The 17,533-nt window shown below is 49.3% G+C and overlaps 1 protein-coding gene across 1 annotated transcript in view; it reads left to right on the top strand.

The window, feature by feature from the left end:
* The first annotated feature begins 15,419 nt into the window (after positions 1–15,419).
* LOC144805524 (uncharacterized) overlaps positions 15,420–17,533 on the top strand; it is a 30,377-nt gene continuing 28,263 nt past the window's right edge. The window contains exon 1 of the mRNA XM_078672060.1: positions 15,420–15,563. The gene's annotated coding sequence lies outside the window, so the exon portion shown is untranslated. The remainder of the gene's footprint in view (positions 15,564–17,533) is intronic.

Genomic DNA, 17,533 nt, shown 5'->3' with positions numbered 1-17,533 from the left:
TTTTTTCAGTTTTAGGCGATTCTGAGGGCGGCTAGATCTGGGTTTATTCTTAGTAAGTGGAATGATAATATCTGCTGCCTCAGTTAGCCATTTATTAATTATGGTCGTGTCTGCAATTCTAGCCTCTTTTATATCTGGCATTGAGTTGAGCAATTGAGCATTTAAGCCGTCAATGTTAAGCTTTTTCCCGTCCAAATGGCATCAGCCGATTCTGTTTTCTGTGACATTGCCAGCATGATTTTAAAACTGACCAAATAATGGTCTGACCATAGAAGAGGTATAGTTGGCTCACATGTTAAGTTGATGAGACTAGAAAAGACGGGGTCTAACAAGTGTCCTGCTTTGTGTGTGGGGCCGGATTTACGTAGCGACAAATTAAGAGCTTCAAGATCAGAGATAAGATTCAAGCTAGTGGAGCAGTTGTGATCCTCAAGATGTAAATTAAAGTCTCCTAAAATTAAGAAATTGGTGGCTTCCTGTAAATATGGGGAAATAAAGTCTGGAAATGCAGCCACCCAGGCTCCTGCTGCTCCTGGGGGTGGGTAAATCAACATCCCTTAGAGTGTAAACTGGGGTGTAAGGGTTAATTTAAATAATCCGGCTACACAATAGTTTAGTGGTAAATCATCCCATTTACAGATAAATTATTTTCTAAAATAATACCTATACCTCCACCCACTCTGTTCTAGCGATCCATCCTAACAATCGTATAATTAAGCGGGACTTCCTTGGATATATCCGGTCCAGAGCTATCATTAAGCCAAGTTTCCGTCAGGAAAGTGGCGTCAGGCTGGAGATCATTTATTAAATCATAAATATCTTCTTTATGTTTGGGCAACGATCTACAATTTATACAAAAAAATCGGAAATCTCTGGTCGTACTAACCTCTTTATGCTTTCTATAGGGATTATGTTTGTTGTACACCCGAGTATCCCCTAACACATTTTGCAAGCTCAGGGAATAGGAGAAGTTACAGCCCTGGCAAGAAGATGAAGGGTGTTATAGGTTTAGTAGTTTACAATTCTGGTGGCAGGCAGAACATAGTTTATTAAGCTCACCATATGAATATTTAAGTTGGATCATATTACGAGCAGGGGAGTGGCCCCTGGTCCCGGTTGGTTGCGGACGGGCGCAGATGGGCTTGCCTTTGGCGCACCACCTGCGCGCCCGCTGCGCGCTTCCGTTGCGCATCGTGCTCATGGGCCTTCTAAATACTGAACTAGGAGTAGTCCCGCCCCCTGTCCTCTAACCCGGAAAGCGTCTGTACTGCCTTCACTCCCTCTACAACAACCGGGAAAAACTTGTGGTGGACCAGGGAGTTGGCGGACTGAAGTGCGGGTGTCAGAAAACAGGAATCAGCCCTGATGATGATCCATCATCAGGGTTCTGAGTGAGCAGGTCTGGGAGAGGGTCACTCTCCTCCTCCTATCCCTCATCTGTAGCCATGAGCAAGCCCATGTCTGTCCTGTCAACATATGCCTTGAATCTGTTGACATGAAGCACCCTGTGGGCGCCCCCTGGAGTTCCAAGGTCAACCAGGTAGGTTACCTCTCGCTTTTGCTCTACAATAGTGTGGGGTCCAGACCATTTGTCTTGGAGTGCTGCTGGGGCCACTGGCTCCAACACCCACACTTTCTGTCCTGGCTGGTAAACTGTCAGCACAGCCTTTTGGTCTTGCCAGGCTTTTTGGAGTTCCTGGCTAATCTCAAGGTTTTTAGATGCCTTTTTCATGTACTCAGCCATCCTGGAGCGGAGACCAAGTACATAATACCCTATGTCTTGTTTAGGCTTTTTGAGAGGTAACGCAATTCTTCTTTCACCAGACACAGGGGTCCTCTTACAGGGTGCCCAAATCGAATTTCATAAGGGCTGTAGCCAACCCCCTTCTGTGGGACCTCTCTGTAAGCAAACAAAAGGCAGGGCAGCAAGATATCCCATCTTCTCCTAAGCTTTTCAGGGAGTCCCTTGATCATGCCCTATAAGGTCTTGTTAAATCTCTCCACCAGACCATTGCACTGTGGATGGCAGGGTGTGGAGAACTTATAGTTCACTCCACACTCTTTCTACATAGCAGTCAAATATCCAGACATAAAGTTTGCACCTCTGTCTAAGACAACCTCTTTCGGAAAGCCCACTCTTGAGAAAACTCCCAGGAGGGCTCTTACCACAACAGGGGCTGTTGTGGTCCTTAAGGGAATAGCTTCTGGATACCTGGTGGCATGATCCACTACCACCAGTATAAATCTGTGCCCAGATGCTGTTTGGGGATCCATTGGTCCAACAATGTCTATCCCAACTCTTTCAAAGTGTACCCCCACCACAGGAAGTGGTATTAGGGGGTCTTTGTGGTGCCACCTGATTTGCCACTGGTTTGGCAGGTGTCACAGGAGCGACAAAACTCCTTTGTGTCCTCTGACATGTGTGGCCAGTGAAAGTGAGGGACAAGCCTGTCCCAAGTCTTGTTCTGGCCAAGATGTCCCGCTAAGGGAATATCATGGACTAAGGTAAGAAGGAAGCCCCTGAATGCCAGAGGTATGAGCAACCTCCCGGAAGCACCAGGCTTGGGGTCGCTAGCCTCTGAATAAAGGAGTCCTTCTTCCCAATACACTCTATGGGTACCTGTAGCATTCCCAGCAGCCTCAGCAGCAGCTTGCTGTCTGAGGGGTTCAAGAGAGGGGTAGTCTAACTGCGCCTGCCTCAGATCTGCCCTTGAAGGTCCCCCGGTCCCAAGAAACTCAACCTGATCAGGCTCAAGCTCTTCTAGGACAGTTCTTTCTTGGTTCTCACTATCAGCTTCCTCAGAAGGCTGATCCTCACTCTGAGGCAGGAGGGAAAGCACTGCCTTAACGCTACTGCTCTTTCTCTTGGAAGGCAACTGGTCCATAGTTTCAGGATCCAGGGTCTGTTCAGTTTTGCACTTTTTGGCCTGTGACCTGGTCACAGCAAGGACATGTGCTGATATACCTAACATCTCTGCATGAGTCCTATACTCCACTTCAGACCAGACTGAAGATTAAAGATCATTGCCAAGCAGACATTCTACAGGGAGGTCTGAACTAACAACAAGTCTTTTGAGGCCAGTTACCCCTCCCCAGGAGAAATTAACAATTACCATACTATGGGTGGTAGTGACATTGCTTGCATTGGTCACTAGGTAATTATCACCTAGTATTATCTGACCAAGGTCCACATAGTTAAGCATCACCATGGTGACACTGGCACATGTGTCCCTGTAGGCCTGAGCCACTTTGTTATTGATTAAAGGTATTTGCCTGTACTTGCCCAAGTTATTAAGACTCACAGTAGAGGACATAGCCATGTCCACATCACAGACAAGAACAGCTTGAGTTGGTATTCTGACTAGGCCAGAATCCATCTCAGTACCCAGGGTTAACCCCACTATAGCCTTGGGTTGAGAACCACCACTGTTAACTGTACTAGGGGGTGCCTTGGGGCAACAGAGGTTGGAGCTGTCTCCTTCTTGGTGCAATCACTAGTCCAGTGAGAATTAACCTTACAAGTTTTGCTCCAGGGTTTCTTTGGGCCTTCCTTTTCGTAGATTGTTGGGAACCCCCACCATAAGAAGCTTTTTGGGGACCTTGAGAAGACTTCTGGTCTTTTGCTTTCTCCCCGCCCTTTTGGTCTTGCTTCTTCTGATCACCACCTTGCTTCACCCTGGTTCTGACCCATTTGTCTGCCTTCTTTCCCAATTCTTGGGGAGAGGTCAGATCAGAGTCAATCGGGTGTTGATGCAATAACTGGTTCTGACAATTATTATTTAATCAAATTATACAATCCTGTATAGTCTTTAACCTTACTGCCCAGTTACCAGCCTTCCGGAGCCTTAGTTGCCCAATCTTCAAAGTCAGTCCAGTCCTGAGTCTGTGTCTTCTGGGTATCTCTGAACATCAACCTATACTGCTCAGTGGTTAAGCCAAGCCCATCTATTAGAGCACTCTTCAGGACATTGTAGTTGTCAGCATCCTCATCCCTAACTGTGAGGAGCTTGTCTCTACCTTTTTCTGAAAAGGAGAGCTATAAAATTGCTGCCCACTTGTTAGAAATGGGGTTGCCAATTCTACAGGGGGTAGCATGGAGCAGAACGGGCAGGCCAAACTCCTGAAGACATGTGCGAAGCATCCACGCAGTACCCACAGACGACACACCAGGCACACTACAAAAGAGACACGACACTGGGTTGGAAGTAAAAGAATAACTCATGTATTGTCTCCAACCTGCAAAAGTAAACACAATAATGCACCGTAATCACAATAGGGCGCCAACTGGCGCCAGGGCAATGGATACCCGGGGGATTATTTACAGGGAAAATGAATAAAGCAAGAAAAAGGGTAAGTCCATCAGTTTCCAGGCTGAAATAAAAAGAACGTTAGCAATTGACATGAACCATCAGCAATATCAATGTGAGGGCAAGAACTTCTAGGCATCGGCCTTTGGGACAGGTCAACATGAAATAAAACATTAGCGCCTCCTGCAAAAAGGAACAATAGGCATGCAATCTTAATACCAGGCCTAGGCAGGCATAATCGCATTCACCGTGGGTACTATCAGATAGGCAGAGCACAGGAGCCTAATACACCATCTGGAAACTGGTCATTGGTGGAGCATAAGTAAACCACTCCTGTATGGCACAGGTAACATTGCAGGGGTCAGACATAGCATAAACCACTAAGTGTAAAAGCGTTATCCACACCCATAACCATGGGGCCATCCCATTAGCCTCAACACCTCTAACATGGGGCATATACCATCAACTCAGACCCATTGGAAGACTGGGCATGGCCCTTCTATCATTGCCCCTGCCCCCTGTTCAGCAAAAGCAGTCCGGGGCCTGGGGGGGCCATAGGCATGTAACCCTACAACAAAACCCTGGTCCCGGGGGCAAAAGTCAGGGCCCTACGTTGCAGGTGCCCGCTGACAGGCGGGGCACCTGGAGAACAACACTGTTCCTGGGGGCGGAAGTTCACCACGGAATGCTGGTACCGGGGGTTGGGCACCAACAGTATGCCCCGAAATACCCCCAAACACAGTCTGTTTGAGCCCCCCACTCACCGGGCTCCTTGTGATGTCCTTCTGGCTCCTGGCTCTCACCGGCGCTAATGCAGCAGGCGTTTTCCGGGCTGTTCCCTTCCGTGGCAGGCACGGGGCTTTCCTTTCCAACCGGGAGCCCCACGGGTCACATGCAGCACCTTCTCCTGCCTCCCCAGTCTTCCCCGGGCGGATCCTCAGGCACCGATCCTGTGCCTCGAGCGGACCGGCCTCTGGGGCTTAGCTCGTCCTCCTGGGAGGTCTGGGGAGGATGGGGGCTCTCCCTCTCCTGGGGGCCCCCTTCGCTGGTGTTCCGGGTGGTCCCGGGCCTTCAAGCAGAGGGGGGGACTCGCGCTCTCCTGCGAGCTCCCCTTCCTGACGGGTGCCGGTTCGCGGGCTTCCGGGGCTTCTCCCTGGGACAGGCCCAATCAGAGGCCTCCCCTGGAGGGGTGTGGTGCCGGCCGCTAATCCCAGCGCGGTTGGCAAGGAGGTGTGGCAGAGCCAATCAATGGTGGGACCCCAAGGGCGGGGGCGCGGCCGATGGCGTGGCTGGGCGCCCCAGTCACGTGAGGGCAGTGGCGGCTTCAGGGCCTAGCGTGGCCCTCAACGATATCACGGCGGCCCTCCCTCGCTTCCGAGCAACCGATGACTTGTCTTCTGCGGCGCCGGGGCCGCGGCAGTGATCGCGGCTAGGTTTCTCCCTCTTCCAGGCCCCGGGCCGCGCGGTGAGTTTCAGGTGGCAATTCTGCGGGGTGGGCACCCGCTCCTAATTTATTCAAGACGCGGAGTAGGCACGCGCGACAGTAGGACTTGGTCCAAGAGCACCAAGACGCGGGGTAGGCCCCCACGGCGCTTTACAGCAGAACCATTCCTTTTTGGGCCACACAGCGCTTAGGTGAAGCAGCGCTTCGGGGGCATAACTTTGCCGCTGTAGCGCTTAGAGGCACAGCGCAGGCCCTATATGCAGCGCTTTGTAGGCAGACAGCTCCTGAGCAACACAGCACTCCCCAACAACAGTTATCTGGGGCTCCCACAGCGCTTCCAGGCAGCACAGCTCCTTGAGGGCACACTCTTCCTTGCCCAGCGCTGTAGGATCATTCAACACAGCGCTTAGCAGGTACAGCACTCCCAGATTATAGCGCTTAGCAGGCAATCAGCAGGGCACTCTTGGTCACAGTGCTCTGGGGACACAAGCAGTCTCCTGCAAGACAGCGCTTCCAGGCACACGGCACAAGGGGGGCGGACAGTCCCAGCAGCAAGCCCCAGGGTAACTCTTCTCACCTCCTGGGTGGTGGGTCCAAGGTGCTCCTTCCATTCTAGGCGCTTCAGAGACCTAGGGGGGGCCCTCCTTCGTCAGGGGCCCGGGGGACAGAGCATCAGGCACTACTGGGCATGGTCAGCAGTTAGTGGGGGCGTCATCAAAACAGGGCAGTAGGCTTTCACCGTCCCCACTGTAGCTTGGCCCTCCTCCTACACAGCAGCATGAACTCCTGAAGTGGGGCTCCGCTAGCCCTGGGGACAGTAGGGGGATTCTAGGTGGGTGCAGGGTCCAGCACACAGGCCCAAGTGGCAGGTACCCTCACATTCCTGTCCCAGCTCTGTCTCTGCACATGGTGGCACATCCCCCTTATTTATACCCTCCTCACCCCACCTCCCAGACAGTACCAGCAGCTTCTGGAATTCTCTGGAAAACTGGTTTAAACTTGCTCTTGGGGAGGAGTAGAGCACCATGGGTGCCAGGCTTTCCCTCGAAAAGCAGGGGTGGCTGGGTACCTAACAACTAGACTGCTAACCTCCTGCAGTCAGGTGGCACAACATACAGCCATGGCATCCATTTTAAAAATTGCAGTTCACCAGGGTACATTTACACACTGGGGGGAATTGACAAGTGCTCACACCATTGCATGACATTACACATTAACATGGTGTCTCACACCACACATGGCCTATACAGTGACCTTTATGATGGGGGAGACATCCTACATTAGGGGGGCGAAAGGCAAAACATTTTGGGGGAAAAGGGTCAAGTCCAACACCACTGACTTTGGGGTACCTGCTGTACTTTGCAAGCTCTCTCCAAAGCAGTTATCCACTTGTGGATGCCATTCCCACTCTGGTAGGGAGGGACAATCTTACTTAGATTTCTATGGCCATTTGACCTTTCCCTACCTCTAGGGATGTTGCTGCCACCAGTGGAATCTAATCCACTCAACATTTGCTCTCTAGCAAGAGCCAGGGTCTCTTTGGCAAGGGCAATTTCTTGCCTCTTGATCCTAAGCTTGACTTCCCTCATCCTAGCCTTGTGCTCCCTTCTCTGAGGTGAAGTCATCCTCATCACTGCTGAGGTATTTGACCCTATTAAGTCATCAGAGTGGTGGGAGTCACTGGAAGTGACCTCCTCCTTCTGTGCTCAGTGTTAGGCCTACTTGGGGGGCTGGATGGGATTCTCTCCTGTCCAGCCCCATGTAGTCCTAGGTTGACCTGGTTCAGTTCTTCAACTTGGACCTGTTCATCATCCTCATCATCAGACCCCCCCTGGATTGTCATCCTGGGAATCCTCTGTTGATGGATGGCCCCCTCTTCCACTACCAGTCCGATCTGGGGTTGCTGCTTTCTCAGCATCATACTCCACTAACAAATCTATAATGTGTCTTAGGGTTGGACTCTGTCCTTGTCTCAGTCTCCTGAGTGAACACAAACTTCTAATTTCATTAAACGTAAATGTGTCATAGTGAGAAGGGACCCTGGGAGGGTCCACTTCCTCTGGGAGAGACACACTAGGCTCTTCTATCAAGGACATTCTCTAGTGAGGTGTGGTGTGTGCACCTACCTATACTAAGTGTTACCTACTAGAACCTCTCTAGGAGTTGTAGTCAGGGTGTGCTAGGCCCTTTCCTCTACAACAACTAAGTTCAGTAGAACTTAACTATTATAAGACTTGATTTATATGTACCTCTAGGTACCTTAATGTGATCTTTCAAATGCTATCTCAAGATTATATGGTAAAACAATAGCAAGATCTTATCCCATTCGCTGCACACCAATGTGAGAAGTTAGCCTGATATATGATGTCCACTATTCTAGTGGGCACCTTGCACCAGTCTAAACGACCCTTATGGTGGTGGTTGTAAAGTCAACCTTATAGACAAGCTATCCTAGTGGTAGCATGGATCAGCAGTCTTAGGCTAAAACTTCCAAGAGCATGTGAAACCAGCTGTTTTACCATATATAATCCCTTGAATACCAAATGAAAGGACACCGCACAAGGTATATATCAAATATATATGTATTTATTACTAACACAACCCCTCTGAACTCTTTATGAGGTCAGAGATCGAAATACATTACAAGTTACTCATTTAGCATACTTTAAGTTGCACAAATACAATTCTGCCCTAGGGGCCTCACAAACCATATACTAAGTGAGTGGTATAAGAACGACTGCACGAACAGTGAATAGGCCTAGGGCCGAGGGAATCGCTGGGGCTACACTACAGTACCAAAGGTTAGGAAGTAGGAGACCCACGGACGGCGCCTGCAGTGTCTAAACACAGGCGCAGGTTCTCATTGACTTCAATGGAGAACGAAGGAATCACAAAGTTACTGATTAAGGGCACTTTCGAGTGGACTACGATAAAACCTCTTTAAACTAGGACACTTGGATAGTCAATACCCACGGGAGCACCGGAGTACTTGAGTTACCTCACCCAGGGAAGCCAGGTGCATAGGTTTCTTTTCGTGTCGGGTTTCGTGGATGCTTTCAATGGAGACCTGCAAAAGAAGTGCTGCAGGTGGCCGAAGGAAGAGTGTCCGGGTGGATCCAAGGGTGGATCGAAGCAGTGAAGAACCTGAAAGTAGAGGGGACAGAGTCTGGGTCACTAGCCAGTGACCAGGATGGAACCAAGTTGGAACCAGGTGATGTCGCGATGCAAACAGTGGAAGAGGTAAATCTTGTCTCTGCAGCCACGAGGACCAGGAGGTGTCAATGATGACCAGGAGCTGGATTCAAGCTGTCCCACAAAGGATCTAGTTGACTGGGGTGTCGGTGTCCAGATTGGACCAAACAAGCCTTGGCAACCGCAACCCACGCAGGAAGTGAAGATTGCCTTCAGGTCAGACCAGCAAGCTCTGAGGTGCTTCTCTTTTGTAGGGAAGCTGGAGCAAGCCCAGAGCAACCAGGCAAGGTTTGGAAAATCAAAGGATCCTCTTTTGAGGGCTCACTAGCCAACGGGCTATCAACAGTGAAGATGCATCAAGCTGAAATGCAGGAGGGGGGCCCACGCGGCACTCGTGGAGTGAGGAGGGCTGAGCTCTAGTGCAAATGATGCTCAGGTCTGGGGCTTCTTTTACCCCAATGCACAACTGCGAGGGTGCCTCATTCGTTGCACAATTAGCAAAGTGCAGGTAGTCCAGGATAACCGGTCCCACGTCTCTCGTGTCCGCCACAGGTCTCAGCTTTGCTGTGAATGTGGATCGAAGTCAGAGAAGTCTGGAAGTCCAGTTTCTGAGCCGCTGAGTCATCGGGTTCCCGCTGGAGGGTTGACAAAGCAAACTGGCAAGTTACTGGTGGTGCCTGTTTGAACAGGGTGGTCACTCCTTGAACACAAGGGAGATCTTCTTCAGTCTTCTAGTCAGCATAGAATGTCGAAATCCAAGAGTTCTGTATCGTAGTTTCTTTCCAGGGTAATCTGATGTCCCTAGACACAGCTCCTAACTTTATACCAAACTAAGGGGCTGGATTACCTACTAGGTCCCTCCTATGGGTGGACCTGAGAAGGGGGTGGTTACACCCCTTTTTCTTTGTCCAGTTTCGTGCCAGAGCTGGGGCTGGAGTGCCCCAGCAACTGGTTTGAACCGGGCTATGCATGAAGCACCTTGTGTGCCCCAGGCAGTGTCTGGAAAAGAATCTTTCCATTCAACCCACCCTGCCCCAATACACTACTGGCTGTCTGGGGTATAAGCACCTCTCTCGACAGGAAACCTTTTATCAAGGCCTCCCTTGCTGGAGTTTCCCCCAGCTGCAGGAGGTCAGACTCGTGTCTGTGGCAGCAGCATACATTTTGTGATGCTGAGGCACTATTTAACTTTAACCGGGTAAAGCAGTAACATACATGTCTTTTCCCTCTAGAAGGGTGGAATGCTACCCAAGCCGCCAGAATTGGCGGGGGTGGGGGGGGGGGGGGGTAGAATTCCAAAGCATTTGACACCTTACACAACATGTTTTGATAAAGCCAAACCAAAGTTAGCATTTAACCGCGAGGATTATAATGCATTTAAGAGTATATGGTATGGCTATATCTTAGAACAGCTATAAGGACATGGTACTGAAAGCTGCAGAAGGGCTCAGCTCATGCCCGAGCACCCTCTAACATAAAACCAAGCACTCTGCCTCCAGGATTGTCGAGGCCTGACATAGGAGTGACTTATAGGTGCCTATGTGTCTTTATATAAGGTTAGATATAGGAATACTATATCTAAGTAAGGGGTGATTACACCACCTTACCCAAGCTGAGTGATCAGCCTCTGGTGTCAGTTTGGATGACCAACCAGGGGTGGCATAATACATGCTGCAGCCCCTGGTAGGCCTTGGATGTACCTATGCCCTGGGTACCTATGGTACACCATACAGGGGCTCACAGAGGTGACCCAATACCCAATCAGGTATGTACCTAAAGTACATGGAGTCCATTTTACAGAGAGAACAGATAGCCTGGGGCCCTGAATAGCAGGATCCCAGGCCAACTAAGTCAAAAACCAGATAAACACTAGGCAAAAAGTTGGGGGTAGCCATAGTCAGATATCCTCCTTCCTACAGTGCTTTTGAGCCGTCGGGAGCTCAATGTTATTCAATGGAGATCTTGAAAAAGGAACAAAGGCTGCAGATTCGGGGACGGAGGATCTTCTGGAGCAACCAACACTTCGAGTTGTAAGTTGGGATCTTGGAGGATAGGTAGGCACCCCGGAGTTGGGCACAGGAGGCTGGGGTTGCGCCGGGTGCAGGGGTGTCTTTGGACGTCGGGAAATGTTACCCTATGCTGGGTGCAGTTGGGGGGTCCCTGGTTCTGAATCTGCAGGCGTCGTCTGGGTCATCGAGGAGGGTCCTTTGACACTGGATTCCAGGTCAGAATAGCCGGGGGGACGTCCTCAGGGTCTTTGTCCACTCGGCCACAGGCCGGGCTCGGCGGGTGCAGAATCGGCTGGGTTCGCGGTTCCTGGCTGGCACCAGGGGTATTGCTGTTTAAGCAGAGCCACTGCTCGTGGGAATCCCAGTCTCTAAGGGGGTCAAGGCAGGCCGGTCCTCCGGGGTGCTTGAGGTTGCTGTCCGCAGGAGATGCCGGGATTTAGCAGGAGCAGGTTCAAGAATCGACAGGCCAGTAGGGCTGGGGCCAAGTCAGTTAGTGTCGTCCTCTTGTTAGCAGCTGTACAGCAGTTCTTCCTCTTCTTGGTCTTCTTTCTTGTTTTGAATTCGGGATCTGAGGAAGGAAGGTTCAAGGTGCCCCTAAATACTAATTTTTGTGGTATTACAAGTAGGGGAAGGGCAGGGACCAATAGGTCCCTCTCCTGGGGTGAGTACACCCCCTATCCTGCTCCTCTCCTGTGGGAGGGGGCAAGAGCCTATCTCTGATAGAGCAGAGCTCCCCATCTTCATGATGGCCGGGGCCTGGAGTTGTGCTTTACCTTGCCTCTCTCACCTGAGGTGTGGGGTTGTCACAGGCTCTCACCCCCCCCCCTTCCTGACGTAGGATTTCCCACCAGTCTTCCCGCCAGAGTGGGGGTCAGAACTAGTGGGGGCCAGTTGCTGAGTACAGCAAGTGGCCTGGAGAAGCTCAAAAAGGCGGCATGCCTTTCAAGCCTTCCACCTGCCCATCCTGGAGTTAGAGACCTAGCACCTCGCCCAGGATGTGAATTGTTGCATGCCCAGGAGAGTGGGGGGCTCTCCACCCAGGGGTCCAGCAACATGTCTGCTGTGTGGCAACCTAGGCAGCCTCTCAGACCAGACATGGATTGTAGGTTAGGTTTCAGGGGGCATCTATAAGATGCCCTCTATAGTGCATTTTACATTAAATCCCACACTGGCATCAGTGTGGGTTTAATGTGCTGAGAAGTTTGAGCCATTATGGTGCTGTGGAGTTTGTAATGACAACCTCCCAGCACCATACACTCTTAATGGCATCACTGCACTTACAGTGCCCAGGAATGGTCCTCGGTATTGTAGGGGCAGAGGGCTCATGCACTTGTACCCACACCACTGGCATAGGGCACCCAGCTAGAGGGGTGACTGATGTATGCCAGGGCAGTGGGTTTGTGGGGATGGCACACAGGGATATGTACCATGTCGACTCTTAGTTTAGTTCTGCACCAGGACACTCAGTCTGCAAAGGCAATGTGTGGGTGTCACGGTGCAGGGCCCCTAAGGGTGGCACAATAAGTGCTGAAGCCCTTAGGGGTCTTCTCTGGTCACAATGCCCTGGGTACCTAGGGTACCATTTACCAGGGGCTGGCATGTGGCCAGAGATGCCAATTGAGTTTGAGTTTCAATGCAGTTTTAAGGAAGGAACACAGACCCTGGGCACCTAATTGGCAGGAGCCCAGGGCACACTCAGTCAAAGCACATCAGCAATTCAGCAAAAAGTGGGGGCATACCATGCAAGAAAGATGGCACTTTCTAACAGTGTGTAGTAAACTTTGTATTGGATTTCTGGCATCTAATCGTACTTTTGTGTTCTTACAGCTAAGGTTCGCATTAACTTGTGTCTCTCCTACATTTTCGTTCATCAAGTTTTTTCTATAGCCACAGAGCATGTTCAGTTGTTTGTATTTCTCATATTTTATTTAGTTTTATTCACAGATAGATGCTCATGGAGCAAGGGGGCATCATGGAACACAAGGTTGTTAGTAAGCAAGCCCAATGATGAAGCATGTCACAATTTTGTGAGTGAGGGCAGTTTTTTCTCACTGAGCATGTGCCAACTTTTATCATCCACTTTCCTACTTCTTTGTGTGTGTTGCACTGACAGTACTCACTCTGTCAGGGAGGCAGGCTGCTGACTCTGACTGGCATCAGCTCTATTGCTGGTGGGCTCAGCCTGTGTGTGACATGGTAACTCACTGAATCCATACTGCTGGACTGGTGAGCATATGGCAATTCTGACCAGCTTCACCAAAATGGCAAGTCAGGCAACGGCAACTTTGGATCTGGGAATCGATCCTCATCCACAGTGCCGTGGTGCGAGCGGCGAAGAGGACCTAAGCTACCATTAATTTGCCCAACACACTGACAAGTGTCAGTGAACACTTCCTGAAATACCACTCGCTCGCAATGCTCCAGGTAGCTTGAGTCGGCAGAACTGCAGGGTTACCCCGTGACTCAGCCCCACCCCCCCACTTATTAAAATGTCTCGAAGCTTCACAATTATATTTTAAGTATCTAAGTAGCCAAGCCATTGGGTAGTAACTCCTCAGTGATGCCGCGTTGTATCGCCCCATGGTGTGTCCAGTCCCAATACATTGTAACAAAGTAGAGAGCTGCGTGGAGCAGATCATGAGCACGCCCCTGAAACCTAACTGGAACAGCGCGCAACATGCATTGCCACTCAGTCATGGTGCATGATAGCAGCTGCGGAGGCGCTATAATGTGTGACTTCGGATTTCAGTGCGGTGATGCAGACCACCACACTGAAATGCGTTAGTCTAACGCCTGATGCATGGTACATGGCAGGGCTGGCCATACTGATGCAACTAAACTGAGGTTGTGGGCGTGTGGCGCGCCGTCTCACGTGGCAGTCAGAATCTCAGCTATAATGAATGATTTTTAGTTTGATTCTGTGAGTTATCAGTGAGTGTGTTTTGAAATACAGCAGCCTGCCAGTCTATGACCTGGACTACTGTTAGCTGACTATAATTATGAAGGGGGAGGCAGTGGAAATCTGTGTCGGGGCCCTCTCACATCCTACAAGACTAGACCCGGGTCCCGCGTGGGACAGAAAGATCCGCCTGGCCAGTGATGTTCCTCCTTTGCCTCAATTGCCAGCAAAAAGCCTAGGGCCCAGTGGGTGTACTAAGGCTGGTGAAAGCTGGAATGACTAATTGCTTTTCTGCGGGTGTAATGTTGTTTTGAGCTCCCCGTCTTTTTTTGCCCATAGAACACTGGCCCGTCCCCTCAACAGGTATCCGAGGCAACATGTCGCTAGTTCAATGTCCTACCTGCCTGGGCCCCTGGAACTGTTGCTGTCACCTGGCAACACTAGTACTTTGAAGCTGGTGACATCCACCAGTTCAGAGAGCTCCTCTCACGTCCAGCGTGCCTCCTGATTCGACTGAGAAATCACAGCAGTCAGCCTAAATCCTTATGAGTTACACCATTTGTTCTGCATGTGTAATACAGAAATAGACAAACAGATTTAGCTTCAACAGTCGACATCACAGAAACAGCTTTACACCATGGCACGCATGGCGGAAATTAATGGTGAAACCATAGGTGACACAGCTATTGCTTATGAATTGTTTCAGGAGTGTTTTAGATATTTTAAATAGTTGCAGCAGTTAACAGTAGTGTTGTGCCTCTGACTGCACAAGGGCACTAGGTTAGTGCCCTTCCATTTCTGGTGCTATACAGCACGTAACGTTTTAGTTTCTTATTGCTCAGATGGGTGTAATTTCTGATATTTATATGCTCTCCTCTTCTTCTTCTCTTAATTATGCTGGCCAGAAAGTGTCACTCATAGTCATTGAAATGTCACTCATAGCAATCTAAACCTTGGCAGCTATGATAAGGAATAACCCAAAAACACAGGAAGATTAGAAAAAGTCTGACTTATGCCACATTGTATTTGGTCTGGTGCATAAAGTTGCATGGTATTTTTCTCTATTTACTTTGCTATGTACCATGATGTGCATTTGAAACTCCCGATAAATAAAGCACTAACAAAAATTCAATGAAAAATTAATAAGCTATCCAGTTTAATTGAACCACTATCACATATTCTCATATATTTAATGAAATATAAACTGTCTCTTCCAGTTGATAATTTTCTGTAAATACTCCTTAGTCCTCTGCATCAGTGTTTTGAAGATGCTCACGTGAAGTGAAGCTGTAAATACTTTCTGAGACATCGAAAAACCCAGGCATTTCCTGCCACAAAATGCTTGTTCGTGTATTTCTCACTCAATACTAGATGTGATGGTTTATTAAGTGGCCAGCAGAGGGCGCTCCTCGCTTGCTGAGATGAATCCAATGAGCTCATTCTTTGAAAGGGAGGAGTGTTTCCTGTTCCAAGTCAGCGGTGGCAGAGACAGTACAAGCAGCAGATGTTGACATCACTTCCTGCCTCTCCCTCTGTGTCCAGCCTGCTGCAGAGGAGGAAGGACGCTCTGTCTGTCTGTGCAGTTATCTTCATCTTCTGACCCCCACAGCCCTCCCCCCACCACCTCTCCCAGACACCAAATCTGCACCTGCCCCACCCCAGCCATAGGAGGAGGAGAGAGCCTGGAAATGTCTGCACAGGTTTCTGCTCAGGTAGGAGATTGTCAGCACCTTGTGTACTGGAGGAAATCTCCTTCAGGAGCCGGGCTCTTCTATCCGGGAACCTCTAGGGGCCTTTCCGTCCGGCCCTGGGGGTGTTTGTGGTCATCATTTGTTTTAAGGAGAGGATCTGTGCATGATGCACTGCATCTTAATGCACTGTGAGAAATACGTACACAGTGCACTGCATTTCACTGCGCTATGATTGAGGAATATGTGTACGCTGCATTGCATCTTACTGCACTGTGACAGATGTGTGCACACTGCACTTTACAGCACTATAAGGAATTTATGTCACTACAATGCATCTTACTGTACTGAGGAATTTATGCCACTGCACTGCATCTTACTGCACTGTGAAAAATCTGTTCACATTGCACTGCATCTTAGCGCTCTATGAGGAATCTGTGCACACTCTTTACTCGGCTTTTGCTGTTAGTTTGCTGACTTGCCCCCTGTGTCAGAAGCATGTCCACCAGCCAGCTGAATGTCAAGACTCCCCTGCTGCCCCATGTCCCGTTGTCCCTGTTTTTATATCTCAGTCTAAGTAAAACCTCTGTCATTGCAATAGTTTTCAGCGGCATAGGTTGGCTTATAGCATTATCTGCTGCAGAGGTTGTGTGTCTGCTGGAGGGATTGTGTGTGTGTGCATTGATCTTAGGTCTGCCAGGTAGGAAGCCTTTCAAGCAGTGGAACGTACATGTCTTTGTTTTTGATGTACCTCTGCAGGTTGGATGTGTGTGTATCTGAACAGGGTGGAGTTGTCTTTACAGGCTGTGCGGATGTGTGTGTGTGTGTATGTATGAGGCTCTTCTACTGTGTGTCTATTTCAAGTGTGTCTGTCTTAGCAGATGTTGCTGGGACTGTCAGACACTCTTCTTGGCCTCTCCTCTCTGTACCGAATTATAGTTTGGAAGAATTAGGCAGCTTTGAGTGAGACTTCAGCACGACTTTCAAATATGTGAGTGCCCACAAGCACCCAGGGGTACTTGTATGACAATGATACAAGGGGTTGCTTCACTCTCTCATCAACAGTGTGTTGATGAGGATTGTGCTAGGATATGAAGCCCACATGAATGATTTAAAGACTCTTGAAGTCATTCTGCTCTAGTTGTCACTTCAGCAGGAAGGGGAGAACAAGATGAGTGAGCAGAAAAAGCAAAAAAAGGCCATAGAAGAGAAATAAGAGTGATACAGAGAGAAAAAACACGAAGAGTGGAGAAAAGTCATTAATAGATATCGGCCAAAATGTGAAAGAGAGAAATTTGTATGGGAGGGAACTAAAAGTTGGCCAGGAAAAGAAATCTAATGAACATTATTTATAAATTACCAAAAGTTGAATTATATTTTAGGAACTTTGCTTTTTATTAATAAACTGTGCGATTACTTAAAATCTTTACAGTATAAAATACAACGAAATACAATGAAATACAATGAAACCCCCCCCCCCCGACGCGCCCTACTCCAAGTAAAATCGTGAGTGCAACTATTTAGTTACAATACTGACTGTTTCGACTACTTTTGTCCAATCAGAGTTCTATTAAAAGAATAAGGGTTTTGATTTCTCCATGACTCCACGCCTACTGGAGTCTGAGAGACGTGTAGAAGTTCTGCATCATGAATCACACTGCAGAGCCAGTTGACAGTGGGTGGGTTCTTCATCAGACCCTTAGCCGACCCAGATTAAATACCTCAGTCCGATGGTTCCAATTACTTTGTGATGACTCCCTGAATTAAGTGTAAGCTGACAACATTGGGGCGGCAGGGGAAGCGCAATGCCCACTGTCGAGGCCCTTCGGATCAGTAGCCTTTAATTGGGAATCGAGTGCCATTTTAACTTGATGGGTGAACTTGCCGACCCTAGCTAACAAGCAGGTCGTAGTTTCTGAGAAGCACCAGTCCGAGGACTCTCTGCATTTAGGAACTAAAAATGTGATTTAAGTGTGACGTGAATGTGAGTTTTC

Source organism: Lissotriton helveticus (assembly GCF_964261635.1).
Source record: "Lissotriton helveticus chromosome 1_1 unlocalized genomic scaffold, aLisHel1.1 SUPER_1_unloc_13, whole genome shotgun sequence".
In the NCBI taxonomy this organism is placed as follows: Eukaryota; Metazoa; Chordata; class Amphibia; order Caudata; family Salamandridae; genus Lissotriton; species Lissotriton helveticus.
The sequence above is the reverse complement of the archived record's forward strand: the minus strand, read 5'-3'. Positions and strand labels throughout refer to the sequence as shown.